The sequence below is a fragment of the Ornithodoros turicata genome, chromosome 2, assembly GCF_037126465.1.
Source record: "Ornithodoros turicata isolate Travis chromosome 2, ASM3712646v1, whole genome shotgun sequence".
NCBI lineage: Eukaryota > Metazoa > Arthropoda > Arachnida > Ixodida > Argasidae > Ornithodoros > Ornithodoros turicata.
In genome coordinates, this window is record NC_088202.1 from 12,946,413 (window position 1) to 12,968,983 (window position 22,571).

General features: G+C 46.5%; 1 long non-coding RNA gene across 3 annotated transcripts in view; it reads left to right on the forward strand.

Annotated features, from left to right (window-relative positions):
- Window positions 1–22,571, forward strand: part of LOC135385211 (uncharacterized) — a 73,902-nt gene that overhangs the window by 26,635 nt on the left and 24,696 nt on the right. Inside the window, exon 1 of one of the 3 annotated variants that reach the window (XR_010420352.1) lies at window positions 16,320–16,406. The exons of the other annotated variants lie outside the window; for them this stretch is intronic. This is a non-coding gene — a long non-coding RNA (uncharacterized LOC135385211). Of the gene's footprint in view, window positions 1–16,319; window positions 16,407–22,571 lie in introns of those variants that run through there. 3 annotated transcript variants of the gene reach the window in all.

Genomic DNA, 22,571 nt, shown 5'->3' on the forward strand with positions numbered 1-22,571 from the left:
AGTATATGTCGGGGTCATGGGACTAAGCTGGAGAATAATTGCAGTCTAGGGGACTAGAAGCTGCAATTACTCCCCGTTGCAGCCTCCATTTTTCCCCCTTGTAGAGTGTAGTCAGCAATCGCTACTCCTCCGACCTCCTCTTTTCTTTCGTGTACTGCCTCCCAGACATTTATATTTATGGAGTTATTCTTGCGTCACTCCATTTTTTGGAACGGACGTAATATTTCGGAACCACAGGGAAGTAAGTCCCCATGCCTCAAGCCTCAGAGGCCCCAATACAGAAGTAGGCGATGTTGAATTGTGTAATGCCAAACTCCAACTGCAGGATAAACTACACGTGATGAATATCGTTGAGGCATTTTTGTGATTTCTGGTTTGTGGCGATTAGATCTTCCGAAACGCGGCGCAAAAAAAAACAAAAAAAAAAACAGATTTTCGGGAAACATAAAAACCACGCAAGCCACGGAAACTATTTCCATGGAAATATCACACCTCTAGAAAGCCCTCACCGTGATTATCGCTGACCGGTCCCCCCGCTGCAACTAACAGCAGTTACTCGTTTTCGTTGAACGCTTGGAAATCCTACCGGCGGACATTTATCGGCGGTTTAAGATATATACCCCGAAATCCAAAAACGCTGGACATATTTTATCTGCTCGCTCGCGATTGTTTTAAAGGAGCACAGAGGACACTTGGAACACCGCATGATATGAACATACCCTTCAGCTACTGTTAAGCGGAATATTTCGTGTAGGAAGCGAGAAGTTCTTGAGTAAAATAGTTGACAAAAACGGGCACAGCGGCGGCGATTTGGCCAATGCTGCTCATCGCGGGTGGTGAAGTCAGGTCACCGGAGCACTTTTTATTGGATGCCGAGAATCGTCTGCCAACGAGAACGACCGTCGAGACGCGGGACGGACGGCGCAAAATACCTGGAACGAACGGCTGATTCTTGAGTGACGGTACAGACTAAGGAGGCCGCGGATACGACAACAACTAGATAATAATGACGTCATGGGGCCTTCGGCTCGGCTGTGCGGTACGCGCACTGTGTGCAACGTGAAAAAAAAAAAAATATTTGAAGGAAGTCGAACTGGGTACGCGATCGTAAACGAGCAACGACGGAAACAAATATTCCACCCAACACAACCCCATCATAAACGCCAACCCCTTCCTCAATTTAATGTGGATATCCGACACACGCAGCTATATAGGCTGCTAATAACGTATTCCATTTACGAACATGAGAGCGTCCGGGGGGCGAGAAGAAGGTAAAATAGGGAACCAGTTTCCCATCACGTGTGCGGGTGGAGATGACCATCGCATCCACCAGGTGGCGCTGCGTGGCTCTGTGCCAACAGACGAAATTAGCATAACTCAACATGCCGACAGCGAAGAGGTCGCTGCACCCGTCGTCATGGTAGGAGGCGTCCCAAAGAAGAGGATTTACGCAACCGCAGCTGGAAAATATCGCGCAAAGAAATAAAAAGAGATGCCGCACATGTTGCCGATTACCCAATTGGGCCGAGTTTGATTTCTACATTTTCTTATTATACACTTTCATAACACCACTTAAGTTTCGACTTCGCAATCGGACCACTGAGTCATCCTGTCGATTGCTTAATTCGTACTCTTACAATGTCCCATGCTGTATTGAGCATAATCGCAGCAAAGTAACAGGACGTCATGGACGTGGAAAAAGTTGGGTACGACGCGTCTGTGTCCACAGTAGAGCACTGCACGGAGCGCATTCTGCCGAGGCCCGACCCGAGCCCGGTCTTCCTTTGATTTACCCGCCCGGGCCCGGCCCAAGCTCGACAAACTTCTGGGTTTCCAAGCCCGGGCCATGCCCCAGCCCGAGAAATTTATAGGCTACCCGGCCCGGCCCAGTGTAGAGGGCTGTAAAAGTTGACCGTGGCTAACTAACACTGAGGTAACACATGCTCGAGCTCGACAATGTAATATTTCGGAACCACAAGTAAATAAGTCACTGAGGCCCCAACACACAAGTAGGCGATTGTGTATTGCTAAACTGGAGCTGCAGGATAAATTACACATGATGAATATCGTTGAGGCATTTGTGTGATTTCTGGTTTGTGGCGATTAGATCTTCCGAAATGCGGCGCTCGAGCGCGGCAATGTACGGGTCCGCCCCGGACCCATAATGTGAAAACCGTGCTCAGCCTAGCCCCGCAGAAAGAAGGCTTTACCCGGCACGGCACGGCCTGTGGGCCGGGCCGGGCTCGCCCGAGCCCGTACAGCGCTCTAGTTCACAGTACCAGTGGTCACGACAACAAGAAAAAAAAAAAACATGATGATAATTTGGTGAATGTCTCCGCTTCAGGGGATGAATACTACGCCTAAGTGATCCGGAGTATAGCCGGCTCTCGTAATGACCGCCAATCTCCTTTTTTTTTTCTTTTCAACTCAACTCAACTCAACTCAGCTACGCCTTCGCTACCACACACAAGTCGAACAAGTCACAAGTCGAACGTCTTACCCCACAATTTCAGAATATAATCTGTTGCAAACAATAACAAGTTAATGATGACTGGCGACACCAAAAGTTGCCCCGAGGTAAAACAGTAAAAGTCAAGATAGCGATACTTTTTAGTCCGATTTTCCTCGGGTAGCATTGTGCCTTTAGACACGAAAGGAAAATTGAGTGAAAACAACAGTATTAGAACGGACAATATTGAAATAAATTAATGCTGTACCATGGCGGGTGATCATGTGACTTCCACAGAACAAGCAAAATTTGGACAGCGTGCGTGGACTTTGCCTCAGATTCTATGCATCACGCACGTCAGACAAAACCGTGATCAGCTTCCCGCTCATGCCATGTGCCATTCTTTTTTTCTTTTTTGCCACACGTCTCATAAATGCCGAGACGAAAGTTGAAACCGCAAGTGTTCGGTCGGGGATCTCCTACTACGCTAAACGGGAAAGGGAACTGTCGTCTGGCGAACGTCTAGGCCACATCGTCTGCCCTGCGAAGTGAGTCATCGCCGAGGAACGTTCTCACGGGCGAAAGAAAACGAGCAAAAACAAAATTCGCTTTCATCGACAGCCAAGCAAATGCGAGAGCGTTTATGGAAGACAGTCTGCCTTGGTCCCCCTTCCCCAAACATAAACGAAGCGACGCCTTCTCTCTCAGCAGGGAAACCTCCTCCTCCCATCACACGAGGATGGCGGATGGCGCGAGCGCGCGCACGAGATGCGATCACGTGCTGCTCGAAGAGGGCACTGATTGGTCAGATGCTTGGTTGGTTCCCGTTTTTGAAAAATGAACGCGCAGCGGCTGCCGGATTTTTTTTTTTGGGGGGGGGGGGGAGGGGGGGGAGGTTGCTCTTCAACCGTCAATCGTCGTGTTTGCCGCTTTCGCGCGTGCTTTTATGAATAGAGATGAGTTGTTTATCTGCGACGACGATGGGTTGTTGAAGCTTTCGCGTTCTTGATGAAAATTATGCAGATGTGCTTCGTCGTATGACTAGCAGCTTCCGTGTGCCATAAGCACTGGTTTTGATGTGGTCCAGATTGGGCGTAACGGTTCAGCGTAAGCAGCCAAGGTTTCGCAAAAGAAACCTAGCTTTATGGTTATGGCTACGGTCTTTCCTTTTTATACAGAGGACGCTCTTGAGAGTCAGCTACTGCTGGCTATAGCAGGTACACTGTGCGGTACACTTGCAATATGTATATCGCCGTATGCATGGCAGTTGCGTGCCGGATCATAACGGTCAGGCTACCCTAGTTATTACGCAACGACGTATCTTTTATCGGCATCATTTCGTTATGCTTTTTTTTAATAGCCGGGATCCGATGAGAGTAGATTGAAGGAAAGTCGTCAGGTCGGGAGCCCCTCTATTCGAACCATATATATTTTCCCCTATTTTCACAAAAAGTGGCTTTGTATCAGAAAATTAATTGTGTGTGGTGCCCTAAGATTCTTGGGAGTGTGGGGTATACTGAAAATACCTAGTTCAAGATGTGTAAGGCTTGTGTAAAAGACAAGACACGTGCAGGTCTCCTTTTGAAAAGCATTCTGTATTTCGCGCAAGAATATAGACAGTGTGCTAGACCCTGTGGATCTGCGCAAGATTTCATATTTCCCCTTCCAACCTATGTAAAGGACATATTTCCAAATATGATAGTCAGTCAAAAAGTGGTACCGACCGCAAGCGCCACTCAATCATTTTCCATCTTCCTTGCTTAAATGAAACTTGTGATCAATGGAAGAATATTTCCGTTCCCTTCGAGTTCCGTTTAAGAGGAGTCCACTTTAAGTGATACGATTCCTTATCACACAAAAGAGATCAACATCCCCTACCTGAGGATTTTACTTAAATTTATTGGAAGCCAACGTGTAAAGCACAACTTACCGACTGCCGTTTAGATGACCAGCTCTTTGATCTGTAAACAGAAATACGAAATGTGTGAGTGCTCACAACATAATATTGTTTCCACAGATAGCATTTTGTACGTGAACTTAGATGCTGCAGGTGTACATATACTGCCATGTTTCATGCATGCATTTGTCGTTATTCTTGTTTCCAAACGCAGCATTTATGGTACAAACGCCCCACGTTAGGTTCGTGAATTCACTTTCGTAATGTCCAACCGGCCTCGGTGGCTCAGTCGGTAGCGTGTTCACCTTCTGATCCCGAGATCGCGGGTTCAAACCCGGCCGAGGACGCCAGCAACTTGGTGGCAGGGTACAAGTTGCTTAGACACGCCGTCTTCCGCGAGGGACGTTAAATACGGGGTGCCGTGTGGTGAGCATTCATCGCACGTTAAAGAACCCTCAGGTGGGCAAAAGCAATCCACAGACCGACCGCTGTGGCGTCGCTCATGATCTCAGTTGTCTCGCGACGTAAACACCCAATTATTATTATTAGTAATGTCCAACAAAGTCATTAGAGAGTTTTAGGAGACCGTTAATAACGTGGCTTGCGTCGAACCGTATCAACCGGAACCTGTCAGTGGATAAGATTATGGGTCACACACGACAGATATTGTCTCCGATAAGCACGATAATCTTACCAACGATTTGCTAAAGCTGCCTATTAGTCCTGGGGCAACGGTTTGATATTGGGTCTTGGTCGGTTATAGTGTCTACTTCAATACTTTCAGCAATTAAGCTACGAAGCAGAACCGCAGAACAAGGGACAGAGGCGAGTTTTGCATCACCAAACTTCCAGCAGGTTCGTGTTCCGGATGACAACAGTGCCTGGAATGCCCGCTTTGGATCTCTTGTTGTTGGGTGGCCTACTCTTCAATTCATGTAGTTACAAATAGCGCGCTTTTCTTTTCTTTACTTTTTTTTCTGTGTTCTCGACGATGACATTCAACCTTCGTGCGTCCCTAACATGCGCACTTTCGCAGCACAGTTCTGTTGCAACCGCTGCCTAACTCTGATAGCGGGGACGTCCCAGCTGTATAGGACAATAACTCAGAGTCGCTCTGCAATTTCTTCTGCCCTATGGGCAGAACATGACGCCGCTCTGTTAATGGCAGTGCTCTTCATGCAGGCCACGATAGTCATGCAAAGACTACTACGTAAAGGACTAAAATGTACGAAAGATTCAAAAGTGACTTTTGTGATGACCGTTTCGTAAGAGAAGTCAGCCGTCGCATTTCCTTCAGTAGTGCAACTCTACTTTTTCAATACTGTCCCTGTTCGTTCTAACAAGCACGTTACCTGTCGGTATGCCAATCAATGATTTTTAAAACAGTCAACACAAATTAAAAGCAGTAGTGATTAATAAGATAAGCGTACCATGTCCATCACGAGCAACACACATATCTCAAGAAAATGAAAAGAGGACTGGTAATAATAATTTATAAATAAATAAACTGGAGAGTAATTACAGCTTCTAGTTCGCAAGATTGCAATTACTCCCCATTATAGACGCCTGACTCCCCAGCTTACTCCCAGCCTGACTCCCCACTTCGAGTCGCGAAACTTCGCATCAACTTCCATGCATTCACTTGTAGTCAAATCGTGATAATGCATCTACTCCCCAAAATGATTAGAAGCATCGTTTTTTTTTATCTTCTAGTTGAGCTGAGTTGAGTTTGAGTTGAGTATACAGATTATATAATATATATATATATATACTTTTTTTTTCGTTCGAGTACACAAGAGTGGGTATTACTGTGTGCAAGCTATCGATTGGGCAGGTAAGAAGACAAGGTCATATACAGTCATAATAATAAATAAACAGAACACAATCAAATTCTTCACCTCCAGGAACAGTCTAGTCCGGCAATCAAATCCTTCAGAGGATATAAATGAAAATAGACCTCACTTGGCGGCAGAAGTGACCAGATATTGTTGCCCACGCCACTCAATTACCAGATATATACATAGTATACGACGCGAGCGCTTACAACAGATAGAAATCCTTCTGGTAGCGTACCCTCGCACCCACACGAGCGGGAAATGGCCATCTGGTGGCCGCTGGTTTCGTGCACGTGTATGCCGATGTCGTGACTGGGTCTCCCACGAACGCGAAGCTACCGTCCAGCTAAGTCCAACAACAACCACGGCGTGGGCAAGTGCCGAGAGGGAAGGCTAATTAATCAAGCTGCCAGCTCGGTACAGTGCAAATTGTTACTCGGATGCACGCGTATAGCATGAGAGCAGCCCACAACATTCCCACCCACGCCTATGAGGCCGCTGGTTAGCTCAACATGGCACGAGTCTCTCCTGACTTAAGAAGGCTGTTGGTTAGCGAAACGATCCTGCCCGTAACTTGGACTTAGCGGAGTGACGCGATCGCGTGATCATTATTGCGTCTATAACGTGCACGATCTACCAGCTGCACTCTCTTGGGGCGGCTTGCGGCCGTTCCATGTGTGGTCGTCTGAGCTATTTGGAAGTGTATAGTGGATCGATTTGTACTTAATATGTTTCTCTCGTATGGAGAACGTACGGAAGCAAAGCAGGCTGGGGCAGGGATTTACAGCAAGATGTGATCTCCTACATCAGTGGATCCCAAACTTCGCCGCCCCGCGGCCCATAAAAATATAGACGACTCTGTTGCGAATCCCCCCGGCTTCCCTCGTTGCGATTCCGATCCCAGCGCACGGACGCTACCGAAAATGATACACTGACATTTATTGGAGCCACATTCAGAGCGAGTTCTCTGGGCCAAAAAGTCTTGTATACAACCGGAACGCTGCACAAGTGCATACTTGCGCAACTGCATGCTCCGCAAACCGACAGCGCACGCGAAACGGTTTTCTGAGGTTTTTGGCGTCTGCTCTAATTCGAGAAGGCGGCACTGAGCGGTGCACCGTGGAGGCGGGGCGTCCGTGTACGCCGCGAACTTGCGATAGACGCAGACGCTGTGGCCTTTAGTGGGGCTGAGTGAACCTCACGACATAGATTTTGGCCCTCGTGCACAAGTGAAAGCAGGTGTGAAAACGAGGCTGTGATGCATCGAAAGCGTCGCGTACGCAGCATGCAAGCGCGTATATCACAAACCTCCGGTCTGCCGCCACGGGCTTCCTGGCAACGCAGAATAGTGGGCGTAGAATTCTGTTTTTTAATTTGTGGGCCGCTTCGCGAGACCCTTGGGGCTCGAAGTGCACACAGTTTCTGAACTGCAGGCAGAGAATCCCCAGAGTCTCCGGCGAACTGTACTTACATTGCGGCAGCAGTGAACATTGTTTCTGGCGTGCAAGAACGAAAGATGTACTTAACCGAAACTGTCTGATCTCTCGATAGCCTTATAGTTTCGAAGGACACACTTTAGTTGCACCCGCTTGTGAAGCAGCACCCGTTCAAGGTCATGAGAAAACCATAACAGTCCTTTGAAAACCCTTTCCATGGTAAAAATGTGGACAGCCATAGAACTTCTTCTGAGTGGCTATCCTCTCCGTCCTCTAAAAAAATGGCCGTGATGGCCGTGCACTGGAAACTCACGTACGACGGCGCTCATTTACTTTCATCCCCATTGCAATGGGCATCGTCGGGCGTCTGGCAGTGAGCGAGTCTCCGGTTCACCCGGGTTTGTTAAAAGTGTTCGTGATGACGTTCTCTCCGGATATGATCGGTTCGAATTCACCGTCTTTATTAGCATCGGGAGCTGCCAGATCTTGCTGTTTGCTCTCCACTACTAAAAAACTACTGTACTAAGTAAAAAAAAGAATGTATTGTTCACGGGACCCTCCAGAAGAGGTCGAGGTTAGCTCAAAGCTGTCAATGTATCTGCTTTGCTGAGCTTCTCGCAACAGGACCAATAGCTGGACAACAGGGCCAGGCGCTCGATAGATGGCATCGTCAGCGGCGTTAGGTGACGCCAGCGTTGCGCGGAAACAAAATGGCCTCTCCTTGCCTCTCCTGCTCCCCCGTGGAACTCAGTGCCTCTACTCCAAAGAGGAGCTTATTTAGTGACTCCGGAGCAGGGGCGATCTAGAGGGGGGGGGGGTCTGGATGTCATGATCCCCCTCCTCAATTTTAGTCTTTACATAGTGTTTAGTTGACCCTAGATCGCTTCTAGCATGATGTCCATGGCTGGACCCCCTCCTCAGAAAAATCCTGGATCCGCCCCTTCTCCGGAGGAACCTACCATCAGGAGCACTACCTCTCCTACTTGATGACAGTAATTTGACGTGTCGGGTAAGTCATCGTTTCCACTTCTGTGCTTAGCGAATGTCCTCAAGTGCATCAGAATGGCCGTTTTTGCGACGTAATAAAAGTTATTCCTACGGTATTTAACCCACGTATTCTTGCGTTATCTTTAAGGTTGCCTGAGCTCTCGCGTGGTTGCCACTCAAGTTTGGAACAGGGTCTTTCAAGGGTACATCCAAGGATCCTTTAATATTGCGCCCTCATTTTGCCCGGCATGTAAGACACAGTTTGTGGCCGGGACATCAATATTTCTAAAAATATATTATATATATTTCTTCCTTTCGTGCGACGTAAAGCGTTGCGCAACCAGAGGACGGGAGTTGAAGAGTTGTACTTGCACATAACTTCATTTTCATATTTCACATCTCATGCTTCTCGTGTAATGGGGTAGGGTACTGCTCTCAAGCGGTGAATCACCCCAGGCCATAGTCATGATTTAGTTGTTGTTGTTGTTGTTTCTAAAAATATATTTACAAGATACGAGTGTCACACGACAGAATACACGGGCCCTAGGCTATGGTAACCGTTCAGAAACGTGACGAATGATTCCTGAGAATCATAGGATAGAAACGAATATAAGGGAGGCCGTCGCGCATGTGGTTTGTGCTACTGATTGCTATTATTCATATTACAATACCGCAGTGCTAACTTCTGTGGTTTCGAAAGTACAGTTCTGACTCCGGATAAGCAGAATTTGCATTGCAGCTTCACGAGAATGAGAAACTTTCGCAAAATCAAGGATTTTTAGGGACTGTGGAAAATCGCATGGTTTTCGATATCTTGAGAACAGCATTTTTGAATTACAGGGGATTCATGGCTGTAAGGACCAGTGGGAATCATGTCAGTTATCCAGACAGTTACGAGGCGCCCACATGTGTAGTATCTCGTTTGCTATGTGTTCTCTCTGTATGTGTGTGTGTGTGTCTCATCTTTTTCAGCGCAATCCCACTCATATATTAACTCAGATGCACTGAGGTATGGTATCGCAATTGTTGCGGTGAAATACCTAATCCCATCGTCATTCATGTTGTTGTTTGTTGTCTCAGAATATCCGAATAGTGCCAATATTCAGTTCCGAAGAACTGTTTCAGCGGTTAGGTTTGTAGCTTAAGAACAACGCTTAATAGCCTGTGCTGCCTAGAGAGGACCGCCTGTGGTGAATGCCTCATATCCTACCAGGAGAGCAAAGATTCCTCGTTGTGAAGTCATCCCCATATCATCGTCATCATGTATTTCTCTCTCTCTCTCTCCTCGTTGTGATGCAAAAACCTATTTGAATGGGAATACGAAAGCGGCACACTGTCATGTGGGGCTGCAAGAACTAGCGTAATAGAAGCTAACAAGAAGTCTAAGTCAGAGGCACACAGAAAATATAAGAAACTAAGGCACTTTTATCGTATATATCCTGTTGGCTCAAAGCGGCGTATCTCTCATTCCTCGTGCCGTGGCGTAAGTGTAGGTAGCATTGGCGACACCTTCGTCTGCAATACTGTTCGAAGAAAACACGATGTAGGGTGGCATCCCCTCGAAAGCAAACGGAAAGCTCGAATATAATTCCACCGGAATACTCTTAGCGTGAACGCTCTGGCTCAAATGGTTTAACAAATATCTATGCAGGCGAACATATTTAGTATGTATTGTGAACATCAGCCCTTGACATATCTACTTGTACATTTCCAGCCAGTATATCAATACTGCTACCATAAGCGTACTGCAGTAGCCGCCGCAATGTAGAATTGCGCCAACATCTCCATATTTACCTCTTTTATAGCAACCAACCAACCAACCAATACAGCGACTACACGGGGCAGGATGGTCATGCGACATTGAGCGTACAGACACACCTGCTGTTATCGGAAATGAAGCGAGATGGAAAAGTTGATGGAAGCTAACTCATGGTTGCCATTAATGATTTTGATTACGTTTGTTTGTTTTTAGCTGTAAATGAAGCAGCTGTTGACGTGGAGAGCGTTTGAGTGAACAGGAGACCCCGTTGTCACTTATGAATAAGAATGACCCAGGCCTCGGATAAACAGCGTAAGTCAACGCAGGAATCTTTTGCTAAAGTATAGTCTTGTTGTCATGTCAGAAACGGCTCTGGCAACGTGTGTCTGTGGACTTCGCGCAAGAGAAACAGTGGTTCATCGTCATGGATGACGGGCTTCATAAGCTGATGGAAGTACTTCTGATAGCGTTGACAATGCCAACTAAGAGAACAATCGAAAAACTAGTACCGTAGAATGGTACGCCGTTTGTGTTCACTGAGCTTCATCAGATACATGCAGCGCCGGGCTCCATCGGGACTCCATCCGGGATCAAACGTGGCGCCGAAGTGCCTGGTATACGCGCTCTGAAGAAAGGATCTGCAAACGGAAACCCCTCGATAAAGAGTGAATAAACGTGCTACTGCAGTGTGTCCTGGATAGATTTTGACTCGTTTGGAGGAATACGCCGCACGCTGCGCCTCCGAAGATGACGGCTTAATATTCGTGATTTGCTGACCAGGACGCGGATGCACATTCTACATTCTGAGAGGGAGTAAACCGTACGGTGCTACCAGATGCTAGACAGCACACAAAAGCGCAGGTCATTGGAAACGATTTACTGTGAATGAATTAGCATGCGTCAGGTGTACTCGTTTTGGGAGAGGGAAAACGAGGGTGATATCTTCTCCGCCATAGTTTCCGTAGAACCCCTCCCGAAATAGTTTTTTGGTGTGGAACTATGAGGAGCCGCTGGAGCGAGCGCCATAGTGTACGCAGATCGGGATACTTAAACCCCACCACCATTACAGCCAGACAGTCAAACCAAAGGCGACGCTGTAGCTTCGGACGAAAATGCACATTTTCTACGATTGCGCGGGAAACTGAAGCTTTCCGCACCGACTGTATACTCCCGCTTCGCGCGCGCTCGGGAAAGCCGCCAGACCGGTATCAGCCATAAAATTGATTTCGTTTTCCTGTTCTTTTTTTTTTCTCTCGACGTAATTATGTCTGGTTGGTTAGGTTATGTTTGGTACACGTGATGCGTGCGCATAATACTCTTTTATTGATGCGTACACGCTGCGGTTGTATCTTCAAAAAAAAAAAAAAAAAGGAAAGACGGGGCGGGGGAAGAGCGTTACGTCAGACGTGTCTGCAACCGTGACGGGGTAACGCGTGATAGCGCCAGCAAGTAGCTATGGTCTTTACGTCGTTTTGCGGTGTGTGTGTGGTGGATATATTTATTAGAAGACGAAAGAAACGGAGGCAAAAAGAGAAGGAAATGTCAGCAAAACGGTGTGTGGGCTTGCTATTCCGCAAATATTTTGCTGTGCGATAAGTGATTATACCTTCACTATTCTGCGATTTTTATAACGTACCTCGTAGACCGGGCGAATCATGTGTGTGCTCCACATTGTTGACGTTTCTGTGTTTGGTTTGAGTCATTTGGAAGCGGCAGAAGCTGATGCTTCAGCGTGCTTGAGTACTACATTGCACATCCAATCGCAAACATGCAGGGACATCAGTAGTGGTTAGTATAGGGAGCGTACGCAAAGTCTACACTGAGGCCACTGCGTGGTCGCCACTTTCTTCCTTGTAGCCTGCGTTTTTCAGAATTTCCGAATTTGCAATTAATATGAAACACAGCTTAAGCAAATTGGGTCGGAAACTCGCATTACGAGGACCGGTCCTTTACTGCTGGAACAGATTTTATTTTCCGGAGAACTATCAGGAGCGGTGAAATTCGGGGAGTGGCGAACTCTTTCCCGCGCTGCCGTTACTTCCCATAAAATGAAAAAAGCCCATCGAACACAATGAAAAAAAAAATAATAAAAATAAAGAAGAGCGTAGCACCGGCAGAAAGCGCTTTCTTTCCATTTCTGTTACTTTCTTGCCATTCAGACAGCCATGTCTGGGGATCCCCTTCTTTTGACTGTCGCGAGGGTTAGGTGCGGAGGATCCCGCGAGAGGCACATTTCGCGAATCACTTGCAGCGGTGCTTTTGGCTCGTTGATGTCATAATAGCGATCAACTGCAGAAGCTGACATCTCTGTAATTTAACCTTTTCCTCCAAGGCCTTCGCCGTCTTTTGCCTCTTCGGATCACTGCCAGGCGCAGTAGAAATAGCCCCGGCAGACCCATAAGCAGAAGCAGTAGATTATCAGTCTCATTGGTTCCAAGAAACAAGAGATGCTTGAAGCGGCTTTGCGCACGCCGCTTTGGGGGTTCCCTTTGCGACGCCATATATGATCACACATATCTGAACTTCCGAAACTATGACATGCAGTCAACTGTTAGCCTGAAACCGCAGAATGGCGAATAATCTAACACTGCCATAATAATACTGCCATTTGCTTTTTTCCCGCAGTGGAAACCATGTGGTGATAGGTGATGGTGGTGGTACTTCTGAAAGAAACTATGGAAACTATGTGGAACTCCTATTGGCCAACGTATTTCTGTTCAAGATAGGTGCTCAACCTTCGTCGTTGTGTTCAACATGTGGTGTGCGTGAAGATTCGGAACATAGTCCTCACGAATGTCCCAGGTTTCACACTGCCCATTTGCAGCTTCAGAGATCCCTATAGACCGTCTTCATATAGCCGATCCTTTGACATCGTGAAAGTGCTGGCCGAAGGGCCAGCGATTCATCGTCAGGGTGCACAGCGTTCACTCATCGCATTCGTTAAGAGCATATAGGAGAGCTCTCGTCTTTTTAGACGTTTTTTTTTCCTTTTGTTCTCTACTAGATCTGGAGTAGCTTGTCCTGTGGTGAGCGAGGTCACATTTCCATTGTTTTTTTCCTACCACCATCATCATCCTACCCGTAATATGACATCAAAGATGAGCTAGACCACATGTGCTATGAAATACGGATACAGAATAATCCACAAATGATACGTGCCAAGCAAACGGGTTCTTATTAGCTAAGGACAGGAAGAATTGCGTACTTCCCGGACTTTTTTATTTCTCCCGGACTATTGTGAATGGTACGGAGATGGCGTCTCACTTTTTGTTACACGTCTACTGTGCAGGACATTTATATGGGTTGTGTGTGTTTAGTTTTCTTTCATTTTTCTTTGCTTTTTGAGCAACTTGCCTGCTTTTCCGGCAGGCAGACCGCCTTTTTCGTAACCGTCCCTGGACGTTCCACACAATTAGACACGTACATAATCCAAATTGTACGTGAGGCTTCAGCGTTGCAAAAGCGACTGCTTCTGGCTATCCATATTTATTTCAAATCCTTCAAATCGTCCTGAGCTTCTAGTGTTTGGTACGTTTGAGTACGTTTGAATATAAGAGTGTTGCGAAAGTCACAATGGTTGTTGAGCGATAACTTGTCACAACGCGAGTACTATAATCCTTCGTAATCACTTCTTCCTGTCAACTAAACATGTCCCGGCTCCGACAACCGCCACTGTTAGCATCTTAACGCTCTCTGAGCATTTTGCAAATGTTGCGTCAATTTCTTGTAAACAGCGTGCTCCTTGCTTGCTGGGGTAGGCGAATCTTTTACTAGTTCATGGCACGAGGGTACTATATCGTTTAACAATAAGTAAATTAATTCTGGCTCGTAAAGTGCTCAGCTCGTGTTCCGTATCATCCTCGCGAATTTTCCAGTTTGTAAACTGTACATTTTACAGCGTGTACCCGGTATTCATTTCGACTACTCGGTATTGGCAAACAGCACGGAATAATACATGAATATCTAGGGTATACGCGAAATCGTGGTACTAGTTAAGTATTGATCCGTCAAAATAATCTCTCCAAACAAATAATAATGGTAGTAGAAAGAAAAATCTCGAAAATACTTGGCAGTTTTTCCCTTTTTTTTCTTCCTCTTTAAACACACGCTTATTGTAGGTCGTTAAGACAGGCAGTTTATGTTGACAGCGTAGTTTAACAGCTTGTTGCTTGCAAGCCCAGCGCAACAAGTTGCAAGTGTGACAGAGAACACTTTATATTTTTAATTTGCTAGCAAACTTGAGGTAGAACGGCTCGTGGCGACGCCTGGTGCGAGATAATCCTAAATTCGTCAAGCAACAGTGATATATGTTCCTGACTGGGTTGCTGTTCCTGATGGGTACGTAGCCGAAAAGTAGCCACCTTCTTTCACTTTAGACCCAGTGTTGTCCGCGTGCAATGTAGTTTTGCCGCAATACTTGACGAGCAATGTGTAGTTAGTTGGTGACCACTTCGACGCAGTGTTGCCCGTAATGTCCAATTTTAATTTTCTAAAAAAGATAGGAGTGCAACTGGGACGAAAATCGCTCAGGTTACCGCACAGAAAAAGAATCTTCTGGTGGTGGTGGTGGTGGTGGTGGTGGCGTTGAGAAGGAAGGAAGCGAGGTTTGCCTGCTCAAGGATGGCGGCACGATTCGCTTCTAAAAAGAGAATCTTCCGAGATTGCACCTGTACTGCTTTAAGGTACCTATAAAATTGCCACAATATCGAATAATCAGTGTAATGGACGCAGCACTGGGTATTGAAAGCCTTAAAACTAGGGATGTGCCAACCGAATCCGCGAATCCACGAATCCTCGAATCTTATATGCACGGATTCGAGATTCGCGAATCCGAATCTCAGTGCCCAAAACGCCGAATCGAATCTTTCGAATCCACCAACCACGTTTGTTTGTTTCTTTTCCAAATTGGCGCCTCCGCGGTCCGCCGAAAGCCTCATTGGCCGACAGGCGATTTCTTGTTTGTTTGTTGACATTGCTCTGGACTGAAAGAGTTCAGGCAGGAACTCTTACATTACAAGCTTAAAAGTAACCTGGTTTTGCTTTTGATTCTTGCTTACCTTTATGGAAATAATTCACACTCGAGAATTTATGCATTTCTTGTAGTCGACGAACAACATGTAAAATAAGTTATGTTTAAGAAGAAATATATAGGTATATTTTCTCCTGAAACTCAAGCATTATTTAATTTCTTTTTCATTAAACAAAGGTGTCATATTCTGCTTCAAAACATTTTTCACTAGAAGTGTTTTTTTTTTTCTGGCTTTTTAAACTCTTTTAAAAGAAAGGATTCGAAAGATTCGAGATTCGTAAGATTCGTGGATTCGTAGAACCTCCCTTGGATTCGGATTCGGATTCGAAAAATTTTGGATTCGTCCCATTTCTACTTTAAACTGTAGAGCACTACAGGATCTTCCTGTGGATTTCGATCTCTTCACACAGTAAATACGTTATTGTTTGTTCAAATTATTGAAATTTGCCTGTCCTGAAAAGACGTTAGAATAGCGCGTATTTCTCTGCGGGAGGGCTGTGTGTGCACGCCTACAAGGACGCGGTTAGTGCTTGCGTACTTCTTATGTGTGTTGTGCAAGAGAGGCGTCCGTGTGTCGCCTTCGGGTGCCAAAGGTACGCCATCTTGCATGCCAACGACAGGTACACAGCCATTTTTCACTTTTGGCTAAAGAAAGCATAAAGCGAAGGCGAAAACGTTTGCGAGTGGAACTTGCTCACATACCGACAACCACTATACGAGAATAACTCGATTATATTCGTTCGAATATGAATATGTTTATGCTTCTGTTCGTCATGTTTCGGAAATCCTTTTCGTGCAGAAGTGGCACGCATGAAATACAAAGGAGCTATAGGACTCGCTGTGGTTACAAGTGCCTGTCAATTTCTTTCGTTCCTCCTTTCGTTGTGTGTCCACAGTTTTATCTGTGCTAGTTTCTCAATTACAGCTGTTCCCACTACTCTCCGAACAACACAGCAAACGAAAAAGAAGAACAAGAAGTAGATGATGACGATTACATGAGACGTTCCTTCTTTGGTGAGCAGCGCACTCCATTGCATGTCAGACATTAAATCAGTGATATGATAATCAAGTGAAATGAGTACTTCTCTGAACATAACCGAGTGGTCGTCTCGTGGCTGTGGGCATATAAACTACTGAAATAATCAAATATGGCAGTCGTCGGAAAAGTTTGGTAGCCGCAGCTATAGCGAGGCTTGTGTTTTCTAGCAATGAAACTCTCCATTCATCATCTTAAAATAAAGTTTTGTTCACCTGTTTGTGTGTTCCAGACTTAGAACAGTTAATTTCCAACTGCTGTAATTTTTAACACAATCTACAGAGGGCCGCTTCCAGCTTAGGAGGAGGTTGGAAGACGGAACACATTTTCCCTTATTTTAGATTTTGCCATTGCGCTTTAGCTGTTCTTGGTTGTATAACCTAATGCAGTGTGATGGCATTTCTCGATGCATGGTACGCACAAAAAAAAAAGGAAAATTCAATACATTAATATGTCATGTGTATGGCTGTAGGCATCCTTTTTTTAAACTTAACTTGCAGAGCCAGGGCTAGTCATATAAACAGAGACTTCGACTGTATGAGTGAGTACACAATGCATAGTTTCTCGACGATACCGCCATAGTTCGTTACAGAAACGCTATAGTAAACACTACATGGTTCTTAACACCTCAGTAAATCTATATAAAAACGCTGTAGTAAACACTATGGAACTTGCTATTTTATGCTGGTGGTGTGATGGCACCAGGCTTCCGTCTCTACGGACGTTATACGTCCGTGATGGAAGGTGTTCCACGGCACCACTTGTGAAAAATGGTGGAGGATAACTGCTTAAAAGAGTTGCGTGTTTTTTTTATCGGGGCTCCTGGCATTATACCAGTGCATTCTTAGATGGTATTACTGAATGTTTTGCGAGTGGTACATGAAGAAGGGATAATAAAGCACCCACCCTACAAGGGCTGTACCGAAAGTAATGCAAAAGTGGTGATAACTTCTTCATTATGTCATGTAGCAAACTGCACATTGCACGTCCAAGTTGCACATGTATTTGGAGTGTGTTACAGAAACATTTTCGATCAATCAATCGTTTTCTTCCTTGCAGCTGAATAATGGGGGAAAAAAATTAAAGAAAATCGAAAAATGTCCGATGCATAACGCGCACCGGTGCATAAAGCGTAAAACGGAGGGTAAAAAGTAGACTTAGAGCCACACTGAGTTCCGCGGGCGAGCAGGAGAGGCCATTTTGTTTCCTCCTGTGCTATTTATTTGGAGAGTTTGGCCATTGGAAGGAGTTTGTTGCGAAGCATGTCATCTGACGTCACACGACGTGGGGCGCGAAGGCCAGTGTCGCCATTTTGGAGCGGAGCTACTGCCTTGAAATGTCCCCGTGGCACGCGGCTCGCCTTTCATTCCGGCCAGGTGTGCGGAGAGATGACGTGTCTGACGTCACGGCAAGCCCCCTCTCCTGGCGGACAAAGATCAAAGTATGGCCAAACTCTACCCCTTAAAAGGCTCTCATTTCTCCGCCACACTAGCGTCACCTAACGTAAAGCCACTGGATTGGGGAAGGTTCCGTCATCCTCTGATCTTTGCCCTCGCGACCATGGAACAACAATGGCGGCCGTAGCGTAACAATGCTGCGACCGCCATTGTTGCTCCAAATTCGAGGCGCGAAAGCGAAACGATGGCATTACTTTTCCCAATCCATTGACTTTAACCTAACGGCGTTCACTATGCCATCCATGGGGTGCGCTCCGAAATGATGCTCGTCTTGCGAGCAGCTCTGCAAATTAGATACTTTGAGAGCCCTGAGCTCACCTGGACCTCCTGGAGACGCTGTCGCGGACAATAGATAGATAATGTGGCATGACAATCACAGACGCTTCTCTAACCCACGCCCTCAACAGCGCGCTCTGTTATGTTAGCTGACTCTGCTCCTCTGCTATAGGGATGGCGCTGCTGTGGAGCGGGAACAAAACGGTCTCCCTACCCGCTTGTGGAACCTAGTGTCGCTACTCCGAAGCGAAGCTTATTTAGTGAACCTATGTCAGGCTGTAATACAGAATATATCACCATATCACCGTTAGTGTCCACAGTACTCAAAGGCCGTGCGTCGATTATGAGTAACTTTTCTATGAAAGATGTCTTTTTCTTCTTATTCCGTTAGGGTAGCTGCTTTCAACAACAACTATGTGGCAGGCGTAGAGCCGCGGACGCAAGTTATGATCGTCTGGAATGCAAGCTTGAAGCGGGAGTCACCGTTGAGCTAATACCAACTTCGTCCGCGTGGCGGCGACACCGTAGTTGAAAGTTGCGGATTAGATCTATCACGAATGCGATGTTTCGTCGAAGCCCTCCAACTCCGATATGAAGGAGCCGGCGTCGATACCTTTGCCGCCCACTGTATTTATTTCTCAACAACGACACCCGTCCCAAATGAGTTCAGGATCACCGATACCTCGACGGCCGTCCTGGGCCTCGTCTCACTTGGTTACCTCGGCGTAAGATGGCAGCTCTTTGTGTGCTCGTGTTCGCCGTCCACACGTGGAACTAAATACGACATGTTAACACGCCAGCTGGGCCGAGTGCAAGGCTAGACGTTGCACATCTTATTAGGAACGACTTCTTCGGGAAAAACACCGATGTATAACGCGCACAGCGTCTTCTCAAAACGTTTGATCAACGCGCGCGTCATGCAGTAGCAAATACGCTAATTTGGTGGCCTCGTGGATATTTGCTTTTCGGATTATCTTCATACAACGCAGTGGCAGCCTTCACTTCTTGCTTACATCGTATACAGTGGTTGTACTCTATTTAGTGTCAATATTGTCGTTTGGTCACGTAAACGCACAGAAGGAATTGAGCTGCATTCACGACGCCTTAAATGGACCACGCAGAGATCCCAAAAACCTCTGCAGGCACATGTAAAGCATTCGTAGCCGCTAATCCATTCACCATGTGGAGTGTGAACCCAACATTGGTTAGAATAACGGAGATATTAACTAAAAACCACGGGCAAAAAAGGCGACTGCTTCGACGCCACCGCTGCCGCGCACGCTGGAGAAACTGGCGTCAAAAGCAGGCGACCTCGGCCACTGGCCGGCTAGCTTGGTGGAAACTTTGGGGTGAGCAAAGGACGTAAGTGACGTCAGTCCGCTTCGAGGGTGTGTGTAGGGTGACCGCCCGAAGCTTTTCCTTGCGCGCCAACTGCGCCCGCGTTGAATGCAATATATTTAAGATAATAGGCCTCCTTGCAAGCCGATCTCTGCTGAGAACTCAGTTTTTTTGGGAACAAAATCAACAACTTTATTGTGAGTTGGTGAATGGGAATCTCTTCATGGACCCATTAAAGAAGCAGTGAGGTGCCATTTAACGTTGCTCGAACCCCTGCCTCATCATGCCAAGCTGTCCATCAGGAGTCACCACGCAAAATATTTTCGCTGTGCAGTGTATTGTCACTGCGCAATCAAATTCGCACAAAATAGTCGAAGAAAGAAGCCGCGGACGGTCGACACGATCCTCGCGTGACGTCGAAAAGTCCCCGTGTCTTTCTTCTCTCAACTCACGCGCTACTTACACCCGCTTCGGGTCTACGTCACGAGTCGCGTGCCAGGGGACCAGGCTACGTCACGATGTTCCCTCATTCTCCGATACGCTCTTTCCAAGGGTGGAGGATTTCTGAAAGGTGTGTGAAACAGAGTCCTCGTGAGCGCTCGTGAGCTCGAAGTCACCTGCACTCGTCGTTCTTTCGCAGGAGCTCATTTTATTCGCTGCAGACACGCAGCAGTCAAAAAGAACAAGAAAAAGAAGGTGTCGCCTCAGTGCTCCATTAAACGGCTAACTAATCGTACACAGAAAAGTTGGTGATACGAATGATACCGTTATAACGTGTAATGAGCGTTATGTCATCGGTCATCAGCCGTAGATTAAGTCATTAGTAGTGACTATAGGGCCCGAGAGTTCACGCGACGTGCATATTTTTAGAATGCGATCTAACGGATATCCTAACAGTTCTTCACGCATTACCTGTCAGAACGGCACAGTTTTTAGCGTGCCGTATATGTAATTCCATATTTCGGGATATTTCTTCCTGATCGTCATATAATATGACGGTAGCATATCATGTCATATTTCGAAGCCATTTGGATGATTTTGTAACGCCGTTCCCCCTGTTTTGCCACTGCTCACGTTATTTCAAACCGGAGGTCGTGGGCCCAAAACCCGTGTCCCAGCTACACCCTAAGCTGCCACGCTCCTTTTAGGCTGCCTTGCGCTACGCAATCAGTGGGTTCGGCTAGCACCAGTATAACCCAGAACGAACTTCTTGAAACAGAACGCACCTACAAGTTGTCAGCAGATTGAAAAAAAGAAAAAGAAAATGCCGCCGCAAGCATCCGTGTGTCCCCACACAATTCTGGAGACATTGGCGGTAAACAACAGCGGCCAGTCGTACCAATTTCTTATTTATTGCAAGAAAAGTAGGTGTCTGGCATTGTCTCTTGGAGATGCTAGAATTCGCGCTTGCTAGAAATAAAGGATAAGGGAAAATTGCAGTTTGTGAGCAGCTGTTCTCGAAGCCAATGAACAGCACAACCAAGAGCTGTCTGCACATAGCGCAGATAAGCTAAGTAGCTAGCGAATTTGCCGGAATAACATCCAGCGACGAAGAGTGCACAATATCGCCGTACAGGGCTTTCTTAACTGGCAAAACGGGAAGTTTTTAATCACCCACTCTGAAACTGTGTGCGTGTGTGTGTGTGTGTGTGTGTGCACGTTTGCGAACCCGATTGGTAGTGACAAAGCCGGGGGGGGGGGGATATGTGTAATGCTGATAAAAAAACACACACACAAGGGAAAGAACAAAACCGGCTTTCCGCTGTTGGCCTCACTTATGTGAGCAGCGTTACGACTGTAGCCAGGATGAGATAACATGACATGATTACCCATGTTGAAATTACTTTTCTTTTAAATTTCGCGTTAGCACCGTGAAGCAACTGTGGCTATGAGCGGAGTACAGACGTGGACAGATGGAGAGAGGACAGAAGGAAGGAGTGGGAGACAGGGGGGTTAGTGTGCTTTTTGGGCCGACTTCAGGGGGCACTGTGCCGACATTCGTCTGGAAAGTCTTAGGAAAACCCAGGGAAAACCTCAGAGAGCACAGCCGGTGACAGGAATCGAACCCGTATCACCTCCCAGTCTCGGCGTGGAAAGCGATCATCTTAACCACTATACCACGGGAGCTGGTGTTTAAATGATGACGGCCAAAAGTTAAGATGTATAGGGCGGTCACTGTCAGAATTGGTGAGGAGTCCGAGCAAATAAACTTAGTCTCATATAGTCTTTAGGCGAGTCCAGACTCAGGAGAAAGTAGAGGAGTCTCCCAGCTTTTGAGGTCCTTCGAATTTGGGGGACTCAAGTGTCACTGGTTGAAAGTGACACTAAATTAGTCAGTCTGACAGGGGTATTAGTCTCTTTTAGTATTGAGGACATCCGACCGCTAAGATCACTGACGAAAGGTGCAAGCGAGGCATACTGCACGTAAAACTGAACCCGAATTGTAACCGAAATTGGGGGCCAGCCACGCGACATCACCGCCAGGTGAGTTTACGGTTGACAGTTTACAGATTACAGTTCACTGCATATAGTTCGGTTCGAGGTTAGATTCGTAGTCCGCCGATACATTTTCCGGTAACTTGTCGAGACCGTCTCCCAAGTGGCGCGTACTAAGCCCTATTATACTGGCCTCTTGAGGAACGACCTTTACAAACGAGCTGCGAAGCAAAAATTCATTCTCGTTTTAATAGGCTCGATATCACGGGGTCTGCATTCGATTAGAACTACTAAAATTTTAAAGCCGAACACGCTTCATGGAAATCTAAAACTTCACACACACGTGTGAATGTAAGGGTAAGCTGAAATGCAGCACAGAACAATAAAAGAAACACACCGCGTTACCCAGAGAATACTAATTTATACACTGGCGCCGTGTGAATTCTTAATTGAATTGTCATTTCAAATGAGACCTCCGGGTCTGTGCTTTAATGCTGTGATAGCGAGAGGACAGAATAAATCACGTCGACGATAATCGCCGGATGTCGACATCCGCTTTCTTGCTGCGTACGCAGCGTGCATTCAAGATAGCAAGCTTTGGATGTGCGCATATGCATGCATCGCCGATTACGGCTT